Genomic DNA, 19,126 nt, shown 5'->3' on the forward strand with positions numbered 1-19,126 from the left:
AATCGTCTAATATATTTGATAAGATGTTTATTCTCGAAAATTTTGGATTATGCCAGATACGAATTCAAAATGAAGGTAAATAAAAATAAATTTTGATGCTCAAAATCCAAAAAATATACATTAATTATAGGATATTGAGATAATTGCTTTTGCAATATTTGTTATATAGTTTTTAACTATTATATTGTGGTTTGTACAAAATTGTTAGTATTTCAATAGTTTTTAACAGATGAAAATGAAACATGAGCATAAGACAAGTTGTTGGAAAATATTAATTAAAAAATATTATTATTTGAATCTCTTCAAATTCTCAAATGTTGAGCATAATGATTCTAATTAATAGAATCAATTTCACATATTAATTATAAAACGTTTTTTTTACTGAGTGGTTACAATTGCAATTTAATTCTATTTAACTAAAATTAATTTATTGACTTAATACTTCATTAATAAAAAAACAAAAAATTTAATTAATGGACAAACAATATTTCCACTCTCCTCTTCATATGCTTATTAGCTGTAAACCCGTGCTATGCACATAATTTGATTAATTTTGTAATATTAAAACTATTCTATAAAAGTATTAGGAAATACTTAAATAATAGTAAGCATTCAAATACTATATATAACTTACTTAAAAAAAATATTATATATAACTTCTCTTAAAAAAACTTCGAATAAATGAATCAGTCTATATTATTAAAAACTTCTTTATATACAACATTCTGAGTACAATTGTATGTTTTATGTTCCTCATCACAAATAAGAATTTTTAATCCTTTTTTGCTTTTTACTCGAGATACTGCAACATACAATTGACCATGGCTGAAAATCGGACGTGGAAGATATAATCCAACATGTGAAAGTGATTGTCCCTGGCTTTTATTAATTGTCATGGCAAAACAAACGACTAAGGGATATTGTCCTCGTTGGAATTTGAATGGTAACTTAATATCGGATGGAGTTAACGTCAGTCGAGGAATGAAAACCTTTTGTCCAATATTGCAGCCTGTAATTTTCTCAGCTTCGATGATATATTTTTCCTAATTGAGTTACGACTAGCCGAGTGCCATTGCATAATCCATTGGTCTGATCTATATTGCGAAGTAGCATAACGGGTATCCCAATCTTCAAAGCCAATTTGTGATTTGGCAAACCTGATGAGTTTATGCTATTTAAAAATTATGGAGTGTATATATCCTCATGGCTATGAGAATCACTTTCAGTTCTACAAATAGAATCTGAACTTAAGTAGCTGATTTCCTCACCTGGCAGATAACATGTACTCATTAACTTTGTTGACAATATCCAATGTTGGTGCAAGTATGGCACGTTCTTGTAAGTACACTCGATCTTTACTATTTTCCATCAAATTTGGATATGTGCTTTCAATCATTGCTGCAATAGGATTCTCAGTAACTTTAATTAGTAACTCATCAAGTATATCAAATGTAGCTTCTCCATCATTTGGCCCACCAATTGTACCATTTCCAATCCTTAAAATCCATTCAGAAAATGTTTTTAACTCTTCTAAGTCACTATTTATGCTACCAGTCTCTAACCTCATTTTCTTTGATAACTTAAGCACTTTGCAATATCTCCACAAGTAAGATGCATTTATGGAAGATTAAACTATGGTTTGTGTTAGGCATGAAATTGACTAAGTTTAACATAATATTCATACGAGAATTGGGGTGTTTTTATGTTATATTGCAAGAATAAAGGGTTGATTAATGTTTTTTTGCAGATAAGCAAAGATTAAAGCCAAACTTGCTGGAAACAGCTTGTTTCGCAACTGCCAAAGAGGAGTAGAGCCTTTCTATGATCCAGCGGTCAAACGCCGGATATTCTGATGATGGACAGTGACAGAACAGAGGTGGGCGTGGCAGAGGCAGCAGGTGGAAAAGTGTTTCGATGGCATTACCTAAAGTAACATGACGATAAGAAGTTTCGACCCTTGAGTGTTCAAGGGTCAAAAGGATCCATAATCATTTCTATTTTGTTTAGTTGTAGTTAGTGTTGACTTATTTCTGTATTACTTTTGAAAGGGTACTTTCGGGTACCAATTTTGGCCCTTAAATAGATGTAGCAAAGGAAAGACGGGGCATGATCATCAGATATTTGTTTTAGAATAGAAAAGTAACTGATAGGGGCGATAGAAGAGAGCTCCAATGGAGTTTCTGAATGCAAAAAGAACTTCCGATTACTCACTGCTTGATATGAGTGAGTAATCCATTTTGAATAGGCGCGGCCAGTCCGGACCGGTGATGTAAGTCTTATAACTCTTTCAATGAATTTGTAGTATTTCGCCAATGATGTGTTGATGAGGGTTTATATTTCTGTGCTTCGGAATTTATGCATGTGATAGATGAATGTTAGGACACTACTTGCATCTTCACTGATTTCTCTATCAATCTCGCAACATCGAAGCAGACATGTTAGATGGTTGTGTCAAAGGTTTTCTTAACAGAAATGCAGCTTTGATCTTAATGCAAGAAAGAAAGTTCCTTTAGGAGGCTATTTGGTTCTAGTAAATCTTAGGAACTTAAGAACACACGAAAGTTGAATTAAGTGGGCATTAAAGCTGATACTTTGACTTCATTGGTATTGTCACTAATTCGTTGGAGTGTTGTATGACTTTGCACAACCTGTTCGGCAGTGCCTAGCCTGTTCTATCCTTTAAACTGTCATCTATTTGTCATATCTTTTATAGCTTTAGCACTCTTTTATCTTAACTGACCAGACTCAAACAATCAACCCCACTAAGAAGATACCTTTATACACGCACACTGTTCAGCAACGATTTTCTCATATAATTTTGGACCTCAATCCATGTGGATACGATACTTGACTTATCACTTTATTACTTGTATCTAGTACACTTGCTAGAGTCATATTAGAGGACAACAAGTTTTTGGCGTCGTTGCCGGGGATTGAAAGCAACAAAATTTATTTGAAATTTCTGTGAAACAGGGTGTTTTTAATCTGTTTGCTAAGGCGTGCAGGAAAAAGAAGTTCTTTACCAGTTTATGCACAGAGCTGGACCTCCTGTTTTTCCTATCGATCTCGAAGTAGAGAGAACGTGTAGACGAAACAGAGCGGGAGCTCGACGTGCACGACAAAGAGAGAGAAGAATGGCTGGAAGGGTACCACCCGAACAACCAGTTACACCAAACCAAGAAGAAGAAGGAGAGAATAACAACCCTCCTGTTATGCGAATCAGAGATTATTCAAGACCAACCACAGAGGGACATTCATCATGTATCGTGTTGCCCAACGAGGGGAACAACATGTTCGAGGTGAAGGGGTCCATGATACAGATGATCTAGGCATCGGTACAATTCAATGGGTTTCAATCTGAAGATCCAAATGGGCATATTCAAGAATTCATCACGTTGTGCAACACATTCAGATCTAATAGAGGCGTTTCTGACGACGTAATCAGACTAAAGCTGTTTCCTTTTTCCCTAAGGGATAAAGCAAAAAACTGGCTAAGAAATTTACAGCCAGGGACAATCACAAGTTGGGAAGAAATGGCACGAGCTTTTCTGATGAAATATTTCCCACCTCGACAAGCCATAAAACTGAGAAATGAAGTGTCTCGGTTTGTGCAAAAAGAGGATGAGTCGTTAGCAGAAGCTTGGGAAAGATACAAAGAGCTGTTGAGAAGGGTACCAAATCATGGTATCCCTATGTGGATGCAAGTGTAGAATTTCTATAATGGTGTAACAAACATCTACAAAATCCAGATTGAATCCATTACCAATGGTAACCCAGAAGATCTTGAGCCACAGGCTTTGTATGACCTTATTGAGAAGGTAGTAAGCATAAGTTACAACTAGCACTCCGCCAGAAGTGAAGGAAAAAAGATGGGAAATGAAGATGTTGTGTCAAAATTGACAAGTCAGGTAGAACAGCTTGCTAGACAGCTGGGCAAGATAAATGTATCTTCGATTCACAACGAACCACCATTCAATGACGTTTGTGATTTTTGTGGAGGTCTTTATTTTAGCATCAACTGTCCCGAAGTTAAGCAGGGAAAGGACACACAGGCAGAATGTGATTACGCAGGATATAATCAGAGGAATCCACCTAACCCATACTCCAACACGTATAATCCTGCCACAAGAAACCATCCAAATTTTGGATGGACAGGCCAGCCGAACCAGCAAGAACAATCGAGATATCAACAACAGCAGGGAGGACACTACCAAAGGCAACCTCAGCAGCATTATAAACAACCTGTGACACCAAAGGAAGATGTAGAGCCAGATATGAAGACAATGATGATGCAATTCATGAAACAGACACAAGCATCAATTAAAAATCTGGAAACACAAGTTCACCAGTTGGCTGCATCTACATCGAAAGGAAAGGGAATAATGCCGAGCAACACAGAGCCAAATCCAAAGGGCGATGTCATGGCAATCACCCTGAGATCTGGTAAGCAAACTCAACACATTAATTCGACTGATGAAAATGCTGAATGCACAGGAACGTCCAAAGAAGCTGAAGGGGAGCAGGAACAGGCTGTTCCCAGTGAAGAAGAAAGTAGGAAGACAACCTGTACCAGTAAGCAGGATCAAGGGGAAAGCGAAAAGATGTATAAGCCACCATCGCCGTATGTTCCACCTATGCCATACCCAACACGATTGATCAACAAAAAGCTGGAAGAACAGAATTCTAAAGTATTGGACACCTTAAGGAAGTTGCACATCAACATTCCTTTCGTAGAAGCGTTGGCACAGATGCCTACATACGCCAAATTCGTCAAAGACATCCTGTCTAATAAGAAGAAGCTGGAAAACATTTCCATGATCCAACTCAACAGAGATTATTCGTCAATACTCCAAAACAAGCAGCAGCTACCCAAGAAGCTAAAAGATCCAGGGAGTTTTTCTATTCCTTGCTCAATTGGAAAGCTAAATATTGAAAATGAACTATGTGACCTAGGAGCTAGCATAAACCTGATGCCTTATTCTGTATATGCTAAAATTGGATTAGGAGAACCCCAACCTACTCGTATGTCCATTTAGTTGGCCGATCGTTCAGTATGTTATCCTAGGGGAGTAGTGGAAGCCGTGCTAGTCAAAGTAGGAAAATTCATATTGCCCGTTGATTTCATTATAATGGACATTGATGAAGACTTGCATGTTCCTATTATCCTAGGTAGACCATTTTTAGCCACGGGTAGAGCATTGATAGACGTAGGAGAGGGACAATTATTCTTGAGGATTAATAGGGAAGAAGTCATCTTCAAAATGAACGAGGCAATGAGACGTGCACACAATAATGATGACACATGCTGTTTCTTGGATGATTTTCAAAGTCTTTCTACTTTGCAGGAACAGGACACTCTGGAGACTTTATTGGGAGAAGAAGTGAACATATGTGAAGGAACAGGCTGTTCCATTGAATCCAACCTACCAACACCTCCTTTCGATTCGACTGTTCCTACTCATCAAGAACCACCGGAGATACCAACTATGCCGGTGTCTAAACCAGAATTGAAACCGTTGCCTGCACACCTTGAGTATGCTTTCCTTGAACCACCCAGCGGAAGTCTAGTCATCATATCCTCGAAGTTAACTCTGAATCAGAAGGCGCAACTCATGGCCGTTTTACGAAGGAACAAGGATGCAATCGTATGGAAAATAGATGACATAAAAGGTATCAGTCCAACAGTCTGTGTCCACAGAATCTTGATGGAAAAGGAGCACAAGCCATCTGTCCAGCCACAACGCAGACTGAATCCCCACATGAAGGAGGTTGTGCGAAAAGAGGTGATCAAGCTTCTTGATGCCGGTATTATTTACCCGATCTTTGACAGTGTGTGGACCAGTCCTGTTCACGTTGTACCAGAGAAGGGAGGAACAACCGTAGTCCTCAACGAGAAAGACGAGTTGGTGCCCACAAGAACAATAACTGGATGGCGAGTTTGTGTTGATTACAGAAAGCTCAACGAAGCCACGAGGAAGGATCATTTCCCTTTGCTCTTCATTGATCAGATGTTAGAGCGGTTAGCGGGATATGCCTTCTATTATTTTCTCGACGGTTATTTAGGATACAATCAGATCGTAATTCATAGTGAGGATCAAGAGAAGACAACGTTCACATATCCATATGGGACTTATGCTTACAGACGAATGTCGTTCGGACTGTGCAACACTCCAGCCACGTTCCAAAGATGTATGATGTCCATTTTTCATGACATGGTGGAGCGGACCGTAGAAATATTCATGGACGACTTCTCTGTGTATGGAAACTCTTTTGATAGCTGTCTTAACAACCTCGAAGCCGTGCTTGTGCGATGCAAGGAGTCCCACTTGGTCTTGAATTAGGAGAAATGCCACTTCATGGTTACGGGCGGAATTGTTCTCGGGCATAAAATTTCAGAAAAAGGGATGGAAGTGGACAAAGCGAAGGTGGAAGTGATAGAAAAGCTGGCTGTTCCGGCCAATGTAAAAGATGTGTGAAGTTTTCTGGGGCACGCAGGGTTTTACCGCAGGTTTATCAAAGATTTTTCAAAGATTGCGCTACCCTTGTCAGCCTTACTTCATAAGGAAGTGGAATTTTCGTTTGACGCAAGCTGTTTAAAGGCGTTTGAACTCTTAAAGAGCAAGCTGATCAACTCGCCTATACTGACAGGACCCGACTGGGAGAAACCTTTTGAGATGATGTGCGACGCAAGCGATACTTGTGTGGGAGCCGTTCTTGGACAAAGGATAGAGAAAAAGTTTAGGCCAATTTACTATGCAAGCAAGACGTTAAACGAGGCACAGCAGAACTACACCACTACAGAGAAGGAACTTCTTACAGTTGTGTATGCCTTCGACAAATTCCGGCCCTACTTAGTGTTATCCAAAGTAGTTGTGCACACAGACCACGCTGCGTTGCGCTACTTGTTCGCAAAAAAGGATGCTAAGCCTAGGTTAATCCGCTGGCTATTATTGCTTCAAGAGTTTGATCTCGAAATTAAGGATAAAAAGGGAACGGAAAATGTTGCTGCTGATCATTTGTCAAGGATTTCTCACCAAGGCAGCCAGGAACAACCTGAGATTTTGGAAAAATTTCCAAACGAGCATCTATATGCCGCACAGCCTGCGCCATGGTTTGCCGATATTGCTAATTACCTAGCGAGTTCGCTTAAGCAGCACAACATGTCCACTAATCAGAGGAGGAAGTTTTTTTGCTGAAATTAAATATTATTTTTGGGAAGACCCCTATCTTTTCAGGTTGTGCGCTGATCAAATTATTCGAAGATGTATATCTCAAGAGGAGCAACAGGATGTTCTAAGCCATTGTCATGACCGAGAAGCTGGAGGGCACCATAGCGCTAGCAGAACTGCAGCCAAGGTTCTTCAATCAGGTTTTTTCTGGCCAACACTTTTTAAAGATGCCCATCTATTTGTTAGCACTTACAATGAGTGCCAACGAACAGGCAATATCTCGGCTAGAAATGCCATGCCCCTCAACAACATAGTTGTTTGCGAAATTTTTGATATCTGGGGAATAGATTTTATGGGTCCATTCCCTACGTCTTTCAGGAATAAATATATCTTAGTGGTTGTAGATTATGTGAGCAAGTGGGTTGAAGCAATGGCTAGTCCCACCAATGACGCCCGTGTGGTTGTAAAATTCCTGAAAAGGCTGTTTGTCAGATTCGGTGTCCCACGAGCGATCATTAGTGATCAAGGAACCCACTTTTGCAATGCTAAATTTGAAAAGCTGATGGGCAAGCTTGGAGTCTCTCACAGAATTGCCACACCTTACCATCCACAAACAAGTGGACAGGTGGAGATTTCCAATCGTGAAATCAAAAGAATTTTAGAAAAAACTGTTGGCAGTTCTAGGAGAGACTAGGCAAACAAGCTTGACGATGCTCTTTGGGCATATAGGACGGCCTATAAAACACCAATTGGAATGTCTCCGTTTAGATTGTTATAAGGAAAATCTTGTCACCTGCCGGTTGAAATGGAACACAGGGCTTTTTGGGCATTAACATTTTTAAATTTTGAGCAACAAGCTGTTGGAGATCAGCGAAAACTTCAACTCTGTGACATGGAAGAGTTCAGGTTGTTCTCGTACGAGAATGCAATAAACTACAAAGAGAAGACCAAACAGTGGCACGACAAAAAGATCCAGGAAAAGGTCTTTCACGAAGGACAAACTGTCCTGTTATACAATTCAAGGCTGAGGCTGTTTCCAGGAAAGCTAAAGTCGCGATGGTCAGGACCATTCACTGTAAACAAGGTGTTCGAGCATGGAGCTGTGGAAATTTTCAAAAACGGTGATGCCCCTTTCAAAGTGAACGGGCAGCGTCTCAAACCGTACCTTGAGAATGACCACAAGTATCAAATTACTTGGTCTCAGGTGTTATCTAGGCTTTGTGGGTTTTGAGTTTGTTTTCTTAAGTTAATCTACTCCTATGTTGAATTACGCTACTCCTAGCTAAATTGTACTAATTCTAACTAAGTTATCCTACGCCTAATTAAGTTAGACTGCTCCTAATTAAGTTATACTACTCCTAGGTGATCTTTCACTAATGCAATTACCCGAAGGAACATGGTATGAACGATAATAATGAAGTTAGGTTATTAGGTCTATTGATCAAAAACCTAATCTAAGTCACTTGTATTCAAGGCGATTAACCCTACTTACCCTCCTGAAGTTCCTAGTGCGTGATTCCCTTGTAAGGCCGAAACTAGGTCTAAGGCTCAGCAATTTGGGCTTAATCAACTAAGAGGTCGTCAATCTCTTAGGCTCTGACTAGGTCAGATTCAGCTCACAATATGTGCCTACGAGATTTTGGGGCTTTTGAATGAGTTAAACCAATTGAATAAAGCATAAGACAAAGATTAAACAAATAAGCATAGAACAAAATAAGAGCTAAAATATTATTAAAGATGAAAAATAATGTCACATGATACAATTAGCCTAGGATTCATAGATTGTATCAAAGAGTACAAACAAAGAAAGGTAAAAGGAGATACGAAAATCCCTTTCAAGGAACCTGTCTACTCTTAAATCGGCTTCCTAGGTCTTAAGGACGGACCTTGAATATTCCTCGAAGAACAGCTTTGAAGGAGCTTCAATGGAGGTCGATGAAGATGGAGGAGATGGAGAGGAAATTCAAGGGGAGAGCTAAAGTAATTTACAATTAATGAAAGATGATTAATTTACATTGGAAAAATCCTATTTATAGACGCGGTTCGGGCCTTTTTCTTAACCTATTTCGTGTCTTTATGCAGGTAGGAAGTCGTGGGGCCAGTCGTGGAGTCATGGGGGCGGAATTGGTCTTTTTGACCAATTCCCGCAGGTCTGCTCGCCGAGCAGGCACTGCTCGTCGCGAGCCGGCACAGCCTACTCGGCGAGCTGGCCTACGAAGGCCAGCTCGGCGAGCTGGCCTAAATAGGCCAGTTCGTCGAGCAGTCTTGCCCGGCACGCCTCTGCGCGATCGCTGAATGCCAAAAGTGTGTTTTTCGCCCGAACTTATCCCTGCGCATGCACAAAAACTCCAGATAGCATTAGTCCAAAGGCTAAATTGACCCGCCAATCGCTTATTTTGAGCAAACGCTTCGTTTGGTGCGACTTTTGACGGATCAATTAGCTTCAAAAGATAACGGAATTATAATATGCATGCCATTTTGGCCGTATTTGCCTAAATTGATCATAAAACGAGCCTAAACAACGAAAAGTAAATAAAACATTTCCAATTTCTAACTAACTCATGCAAAAGCATTTAAATGCGAGAATTGCTCACTTATTAACTAAATAACGCTAAAAACCGTCCTAAAACCGTACCCAAAGAGAGGGGTTTTTGACCCCTATCAAACCTCCTCACACTTAAAACTTTACTTGTCCCTAAATAAACTAAAAAACTAAACATGCAATCACAAGAAAGCTAGAAAACCTCCCGGTTTGACTAGGTGCTTGACACAATTTCGAGCATCTGTAATTACATGCATTCGGAAATACAGAGTAGAGACACGATATCCAAAAGCCGCATTTCAGTTATCATAGGTCATATGTTTTAAGAAAAAGGACACATGTTCAATTAAACGAGCTTGAGGGGATCGCTAAGTAAAACACCTCACCATAGGTAGTTCACTCATTTCACACAATTTTGGTGGCTAAAGTGTTTACTCTCGGCTTATGTTCTTGCTTAGGATTACATTGATTTTGCACGTTCATCCGAGTTCCTCTACTATGCTATATGACTCCGATGATATCAAAAACAGCCTCGAATTGGGGTTGTAATGTGGTTAGAGGGTTAAAGGTACAACAAGGGTTAATAGTTCTAGCGCTAGAAAAATAAAGTTAAAATGGCTTTAGCGAGTATGAAGTGACTGAGCTTTTTATTCGTTATATTTTCTTTGAGACGTTTTGGTTTTAAGAACTGGGAGATAGAGTTCTCCTTCTTTTGTTCGTCTCTTTTCTTTTCTTTTTCTGTTTTTTTTTTTTGGATAGCATTGCTCAATCACTTCTTAGCCTTTTGGCTTGCTACTATGATGCCATAAACAAGGATAAAGCACTAGAAGAAAACAAAGGCTCAATTTGAGCTTTGCAAAAACTGGGTTAAGTAACAAACCAAGTGATGGTTTGCAAAAATTGGGTTAGGACGAAAGAAAAATCTACAAACTACAAAAATATAGGCTCAAAGGGGCTTCCTAGAGTGGATGAAAAAGAGAAAATAAGGTAAAGAAAAGGGTTAATTCTAATGAGGCTGATTTCATCGTCTACCATCTCAAATCATTGCATGTAGGTTCAACACAGTATTAGGTGCAAAATCTGTAATCTTTCCACAAGTCAAAGCATTCACACAAAAATGTCAAGAAAAAGAGCTTTTTGATGTTCGCTCTTGGGCTCAAATTCAACTCACAATTCTTTGGGTTTCAATTTTGTGTTTACTAGTTCTCCCCAAACTCAAGTTTAATATCACATGCCTTCAATTCTTAAGTTATCTACCTAAGTAATGATTTTAGCATTTCTTCAAAAGTAGGGTCTAAATGCAAACTTTAGCTCATGCTTTTACAGATACAAGGATTGTGTCCTACACCTAAACTAGTTGTCATGCGATCTTAGATTCGGTTCTCAGCCCTCAAGGACAAATAACGAAGTTTAGATTCGAAGGAGATTCACGGTTTTAGGTCCTAAACATGCAAAAACATAAATAAAACCCGAAAACATTTAAACTAAACTAGACACGATGCAACAAAAATTTAAAAATTATACAAATTTTTGTAAGTTTGTCTACCCCTCCTCCTCGCACTTAAATCATGCAATAAGTTCCAACATTGCATATAAAACAATAAAACACATGTGAAAGAAGTTAGGGTGGAGAAGACAACTTACTGATAACATTGAGATATTATCCTGAGGACCAAAAGGGATATTCACCTCAAAGTACGCCGCGTAGTGGTCTCCAAAAGGAAGCTGGTTGACGGATCTCCCCAGATCAGCTCAGAGAGATCCGCTGGCGGACCTATAAGGCGAATCTCTCCCTTCGCCTCTATAACGGCTGGCCGCTGACTCGGCCATAAAAGATCATTAATGAGTTATTAATTAGCTAATCCGCCAGGTTCAGAATAACCCGTAACCGCCATTAATGAGGCATTAATGGAGACTTTCTAGTTACCTGAAGGTTACAACTTCCCAGCTATATATAGCCTGATCCCCTAGGTTATCAAGGTACACACAGATTCTCACCATTCTCGTCAATTCCGTTGGTTTCCTTGATCCATTTTACTGACTTTGGCATCGGAGTGTCCCCGGCCGATCCCAACGGCACCTCACAGGGAAGTGCTCCGATCAAGGATTTTTCCTCAAGTTAACATTGGTACGGTGAACGTGGAATCCTTAATCAAACAAAGGGTTTTTTCATTCACACTGAAAACGCAATGACCAACGGAGGTGAAAATCCCTCCTCAGGGATTGAAACACCGTTAGTTACACCATCTAGTGCTGGTCGCACCGATACAACCGCTCCAATAACGCATGTCGACAATAACATGCCTACCGCTGCTTTTATCAATATGTGTGCACAAGATATCGAGGCGCGATATGGACTCAAGATAGGAAATCGCCTTCGAACATACATGACTCTTCCTCCGCGTTGGAGCACGACGTCTACTTCAATCGTTTCATCTTTGCCTTTGTTAAACTTTGGCCTTGGACCAGGTGCCCATAGCTCCTCGTTCCTTCAAGCTCACAACATGGATTCCATGTTAACTACCACGACATCAGGTGGCAAGCGACCAATTAATCGGGAGTTATCCCCTGGTGAGGGAAGTCAAAGAAATGATACGACCCTTCCTGGCGGATCTGGGGGTCCGGGGTTGAATCTTGGTGGGTCCGATATACCCAGGCGTCCACGGATGAATTTATCCCTTGGCGGATCTAAAGGGCCAACTCGCAAGAAGCATAGAAAAGAGAAGGATAAGCGGATAAGGTCACCTTCGCCCCGACGAGCAAGATCCTCCCATCGTGGCAGATCGCCCCCATCTACTGGCCGAAGGCGAAGTAAAAGGCCAGAAAAGGCATCCCATGCAAGTGGACCACCACCGCTGCCGCCTTCAGGAACTGTTGGACACATCCCGTCAGGAGGCCAGGGGGGAGGAAGCGGTCCGACTCCCCCAGGTGGAGGAAATGGAGGGAGAGGTGGTGGTGGAGGAGGAGGCGGAGGAGGAAGTGGACGCGGTAATGAAGGAAGACGTTCGCCATCAGATCCATCATCTGATTCAAGTTCTTCTTCTTCTTCTTCTTCTCCAAGCAGATCGCCACGAAGAGGCCGTCCCAGGGCGGATCCAGAAAATTTTGATGATAGAGTAAGGGCCCTGGTGCTCCGTATGAATGAAGAAAATGCCAGGCACAACCCGTTCGCCAATAGAGATTCGCCTTTTGCAGCTTGGATTGAGGCGGAGGAGACAGAAAGAGCTTTTAAGATTCCCAATCTCGCAATATACACAGGCAAAGATAATCCAGAAGCTCACGTTTGAAAGTATCGAATACTGGCCAGGCTCAACCGAGCCACCGAGCCCGTGCTCTGTAAAATGTTTGTCACCACGCTGGGGGCCCCAGCCTATTTGTGGTTTCAATCTCTACCTCCGGGCTCGATAAACAGCTTCGATCAATTGAGCAGGGAATTCTGTGCTAAATTCGCCGGTTGTATTCCTGCAGTGGTGAAATCTGGAAAGCTTTTTGAGTTAAAGCAGAAAGCGAATGAACCCCTTCGGGAGTATGTGGACACTTTCAACCAATTGTGCATACAAATCGTTGATGTGGATATCTCCGTAGCTGTGGAATGTTTCGTAAGAAACACTATCTGCAAGAGTTTGCAGGAAGATCTCATCCGAAAGAAACCCACCAACATGGCGGAGCTGATGGAGCGTTGTAAAGATTTTATAGAGGTGGACGACATTCGCCGAGGTTCACCAACACAAGCGGAGCATTTCATACCCCGAACCAAAGGGGGGGGGAGTATACCAATAATGGTAAAAACCCTAAAAACTATTGTAAGTACCACAGGAAAAATGGCCATGACACTGATGCATGCTGGGAATTAGCTCGAGAAATTGAGCGTCTCATAGAAAGGGGCAAATTGGATCGGTTCATCCAAACGGAAGGCAAAAGAGGAGAAGGCGACAGACCCAAGGAGGACCCAAAGAAGAAAGGAAAGGGTACCATCAATGTCATAGCAGGCGGACCTGGGTACCAGCCAACGTTGAAAAAGGCAAAGACTACCACCCTTGACAGGACGTCATTAAATCGCCCCTTTTCAGATGCAGGTCCTGAGATACCACCCCATGCAGATGCTCTGGTCGTCACTATGATGGTTGAAGGCTGGGAGATGAAAAGGGTAATGATTGATACTGGAAGTTCATGCAATGTCATTACCCGAGGAGCTTTCGCCAAACTCAGGATTGATCCTGTTCAAGTAGAGCCAACCGTGGTCGATATCTTAGGAGTAACGGGACATACTATTCAAACAAAAGGCCAAGTTACTTTGGACTGTGAGCTTACAGACGATGATCAAGTTTGGAGGGGAGATTTAGAGTTTTCGGTCTTGGATGGTCAGTTAGCTTACAATATCATCCTCGAACGACCTTTTATCTCTGAAGTCGCAGCTCTTATCTCCATTCGCCACTTAACACTTTACATTCCCACGGCCAAGGGAGGTGTAATGATCAAAGGTAGCCAAAAGGTGGCCCAAGAGACGTATTCGGCATCACTAATGATTCGCCCCCAATCTAAGGAGGAAGATGAAGAGGAGCGTGTCACAATGGCCTTGGGCGAGACCGAAATGTACCTTATGGCGGATGGAAAGCAGGTGCGAATGGCTAAGGGGCTCAAGGGCGAGATTAAAGATGCAATCACCAAGGTGCTCTGTGAGGCGGAGGATGTCTTTGCATGGAAGGATGAAATTCTCCCCGGAATCAGCCCAGACGTAATCTCTCACAAACTCAACATTGATAAGGATGCAGTTCCTGTGGCTCAGAAACGGAGAAATCATGGCCCGGAAAGGCAGAAGGTGATTGAGGAAGAGATCGCCAAGCTCCAGAGGGCGGATGCCATCGAGGAGGTGCTTTACACTCAGTGGTTGGCGAACGTCGTGTTGGTGAAAAAAGCTGGCGGATCTTACCGTATGTGCATTGACTTTACAGATCTCAATAAAGCTTGCCCCAAGGACAACTATCCTTTGCCATGTATTGACATGCTTGTAGATGGAACCGCCGGTCACGCAATGTATTCCTTTACTGATATGAAGTCAAGTTATCATCAGATCCCTATGGAGCCCTCAGATAGAATCAAGACCTCGTTCGTAACACACCAAGCCACTTATTGTTTCAAAGTTATGCCCTTCGGGCTTAAGAACCTAGGTGCAACTTATCAGAGGATGATGAACAAGATATTCGCAGATAGTAAAAGGGGTAATTATTCTGTCTATGTAGATGATATGATCATCAAAAGTACGACCGTAGAAAAGCATGCAGATGATATAAAGGAGGTACTGGACGTACTCCGACGCCACAACATTAAGTTAAACCCAGAGAAGTGCACTTTCGGGGCAACCTATGGAAAATTCTTAGGGTTCATGATCAGCGAAAAAGGAGTTAGCCCAAATCCTGACAAAGTTAAAGCAGTCCTGGAAATGCAAGCGCCACGGAATATCAGAGAGGTACAATGCCTTAACGGGCGTATCATAGCCTTGGGCAGGATTATCTCTTGTTCAGCTCGCAGATGCCAGCCCTTTTACGAAGTCATCAAGAAGCAAAAGGCATTCGAGTGGAATGAGGATTGTGAAAGAGCCTTCGAAGGAATCAAGCAGTTCCTCACAGAGCCACCCATGATGAGTCGATCTTTGAAGGGAGAAGATCTCTACATGTATGTATCGGTCACAGACAAAGCCGTATGCACGGTCATGATACGAGAAGAGGATGGCCAGCAGTTTCCGATTTATTACGTGAGCAAGGTTTTGAAAGATGCCGAAACCAGGTATTCAAAGCTTGATAAAATGGCACTGGCTGTTGTAACCACGACAATCCGCCTTAGGCCATATTTTCAGGCGCATACTATAGTGGTTCGAACAAATATACCAATGAGAAAGGTGTTGCAGAAACCGGACACTTCGGGAAGGTTGATGGAGTGGGCAATTCGCCTTGGCGAATTCGATGTGAGGTATGAAAGCAGGTCAGCTTTAAAGAGTCAGGTCCTGGCGGACTTCGTGAATGAATTCACTGATGAAGGGATAGATCATCCCAAGCCTCCGATAGAGGAATGGTCAATGTACACCGATGGAGCCTCCTCGGCGGATGGAGCGGGTGCAGGCGTTGTGATCAAAGGTCCCCAATACATAAAATTACGATACACAGCAAAATTAAATTTCCATGCCACTAATAATGCTGCTGAATATGAAGCTCTGATATTGGGATTACGCCTACTCCAAGAAATCACTCTGGAGCGGATCGTAATCTATAGCGACTCTAAAATAATGGTCAACCAAGTAATCAAGAATTACGAGGTGAAAGACGAGGTTCTGGCCAAATACGTAGCGGAAGTCAAAAAGTTGCTGGATCACCTTGAAGCTAAGGAAACTAAATGGGAGCTGATTCACGTACCAAGGGAGTCCAACACAGAGGCTGATCATTTGGCCAAAATGGCTTCTTGTGAAGAAAACTGGATAGATCCGGATTGTCCCTTCGAAGTTAAAATAGCTCCAGCATTTGCCTCAGAGGAGGTATCCCTACTCACAACGGTAGAAGATGATTGGAGATCGGTCATTCGCCAATATCTGCTAAATGGAACCTTACCTGAAGACAAGGAAGAGGCACGGCGGATAGTCAGGAGAGCAGCTTATTTCTCCTTGATCAATGATGGCCTTTACAGAAAGTCCTTTAGTCATCCTTGGTTGAAATGCATTCTACCGGAAGAAGGGCAACAGATCCTCAAAGAGCTACATGAGGGATCATGTGGGGCACATGAAGCATCCGCCACCATCTTGAAAAAAGCCAGGTTAGCAGGTTTCTACTGGCCCACGGCTGAATTGGATGCCCAAAAATTGGTAGAATCTTGTCACAATTGTCAGATTCATGCGAATGAATCACATACTACCAAACACATTCAGAGGCCAATCATTGAAGGACTTCCATTCGCCCTTTGGGGAATAGATATTGTCGGCCCATTTCCCCCGACTCATCGGCAAAGAAGGTACGTGGTAGTGGCAGTGGACCATTTCACCAAATGGGTAGAAGCCGAAACTGTTTCCTCCATTACTGCAGAACGAATGGTGGAATTCGTCAAAGACAACATCGTAGGAAGATACGGTGTTCCACATACCATCATCACCGATAATGGAACACAGTTCAATTGTGGCGAATTCAAGGCTTTCTATGAGGGGTTGGGCATCCTGAACAGATTCGCCTCCGTTTACTATCCCTAGTCCAATGGAATGACCGAAGTAACCAATCGAACGATCGTGAAGGGGATAAAGAAGAGATTGGGAGAGCATGATAAGAAGTGGGCGGATCAACTAACAAGTGTTTTATGGGCTTATCGCACCACCCCAAGGACGGCTACAGGGGAAACACCATTCGCCCTTTCTCATGGCGTTGAAGCCGTTATTCCAGTCGAAATACAAGTCCCCAGTGACCGAGTGGCCTTTTACTGTGAAGAGGACAACGACAAACGACTAAGGGAGCACCTAGATCAGATTGAAGATCGCAGGGATCAATCCTATGTACGCATGGCAGCATACAAACAGCGGATTGCAGCTTACCATGATAAAAATGCCAAACTTGTGGATCTAAATGTGAGAGATCTCGTGCTCCGTAAAGCTGATAAAGTCCAATCTCGAGAAGGCAAGGGCAAGCTAGGACTTAACTGGACGGGTCCATATCAGATAGTGGACAAGATTGGACCAGCCACGTTTAAAATACAGGACATGGAGTGCAATACACTACCACGCACGTGGAACCTCCAAAATCTCCGCAAATACTTTGTCAGAAAATGAAGTGTATACACGGTCTTGAGTACTCTTTTTCCTTTAATAAGCTTTTTCCCATATGGTTTTTCTTATTAAAGGTTTTAACGAGGCTCACTTATAAGACCTACTTGCTGTAATAAGGTTTCTCCCATTAATAAACATCATTTGTTCTATTATCTATGTTCTTTTTATTGTTTACTGCAGCAATATCAATATTCCAGTCTTAAAAAGAGGGGGGGCATCCAATGCTCTCCACATTTGCAATGTATCGCTATCTTAGAGATACGTCCTCGATGCCCTTAAAAACATAAGAGGATCAATCTTATGGGCGGATCCGCCTCTAGGCGGATCCCAATCTCCAATAGAGTTAAAACGATCCTTGGACGCAAGGTCTTTACACTCTCTTATCCTTCCCAGAAAGGAATTCACAAGTCCTACGGGCGGATCATTTCACCTCAAAGATAGGTAGCAAATCGATCCCCTGGGAAGCTTTACTTCCTCTAGAAGGAATAGAACAGCTTTCAAACCTTCACAAAGGTTCATACAGTGGAGTATGGCTGGCCACCTACTCCAAATCCTAGGTGTCTATATATTTCCTTACGCAAACGTAAAGGTAAAATAACATAGTTCCCATAAAGGATCAAAACAAATTGTACTTAGAAATGTTTTTACAATATCCCAAATAAAAGCAAGCTAAACAACAATAGGAGCATCCTCCTTTGCGCTCTCTTCGCCCACGGTGCTTGCTTGGGGATCCTCCTTCTCCACATTCGTAGATACGCCATCAGGAGATACCTCCTTATTCACCAAAGATGTGGGACCAAGTGGAAGAGCCTGATCAGGAATTGGTTCTGCATCCGCCTTAAGGGGCACTTCATCAAGCTCATCCACCAAGACCGTAGTAGAGGGTTTGGTTTCCTCCATAGGTCCCTTCATCCATCTCCGAACGTAATCACGGAGGTACTCCTTAGCGTCTGGCATTTTATTGAACTTCGCCGCATCTTCTGGTTCAGGGACGGCGAATTGCGGATCTGTGAAGTTAATCTCAGGATGCGCCAAGGAGAAGTACGCCATAAGCATCTCGCCGTAATAAAAAGCTTGCACACCCGCAGTGTATTCAGCTTCTCCAAGGGCGTCTTCGTGGCTCTTGGCATCAGATGCAATCTTTGCCTTTAAACTTTTAATCTCCTCATCCCTGAGAACTAAGGCGGTTGTGGCAGAAGCAAGGTTTGCATTCGCAGAAGCAAGACCTGCATTAATAGAAGCAATAGTGGAATTGGCTTCCACTATCTCTTTCTCCAACCTCTCAATAGTTGCCTTATCCGCCACATTCTGAAGGAGCTCATTTTCCATGGTGCGAAGGCGAGCATACAACTGTAAAAAACAAACGATTCAATCAAAAAGCAAAAGGACTAAGGAACTAATACTTTCTACATCTTTTCTAAAAGAAACTCACCGAAAGGAGCTCCGTCTTCCCCTTTTGAGCATGAATTGAACCAGGAATCTTGTCATAGTTCCTCTACACTTCGCCCACCTGACCCAAGGCCTCATCTAGATCATTTAGGATGGATTCGTTCTCGAAAGAACCTTGGGCTCCCAATTTGGCGGACCAGTATCCACCAATATCAGGCTTTGCCGTCTACA

The 19,126-nt window shown here is 42.1% G+C and overlaps 1 pseudogene; it reads right to left on the reverse strand.

Annotated features, from left to right (window-relative positions):
* Positions 1-686: 686 nt before the first annotated feature.
* The window catches only part of LOC136200429 (uncharacterized), a 50,932-nt pseudogene continuing 32,492 nt past the window's right edge, over positions 687-19,126 (reverse strand).

The sequence above is a fragment of the Euphorbia lathyris genome, chromosome 7 (genome assembly GCF_963576675.1).
Source record: "Euphorbia lathyris chromosome 7, ddEupLath1.1, whole genome shotgun sequence".
In the NCBI taxonomy this organism is placed as follows: Eukaryota; Viridiplantae; Streptophyta; class Magnoliopsida; order Malpighiales; family Euphorbiaceae; genus Euphorbia; species Euphorbia lathyris.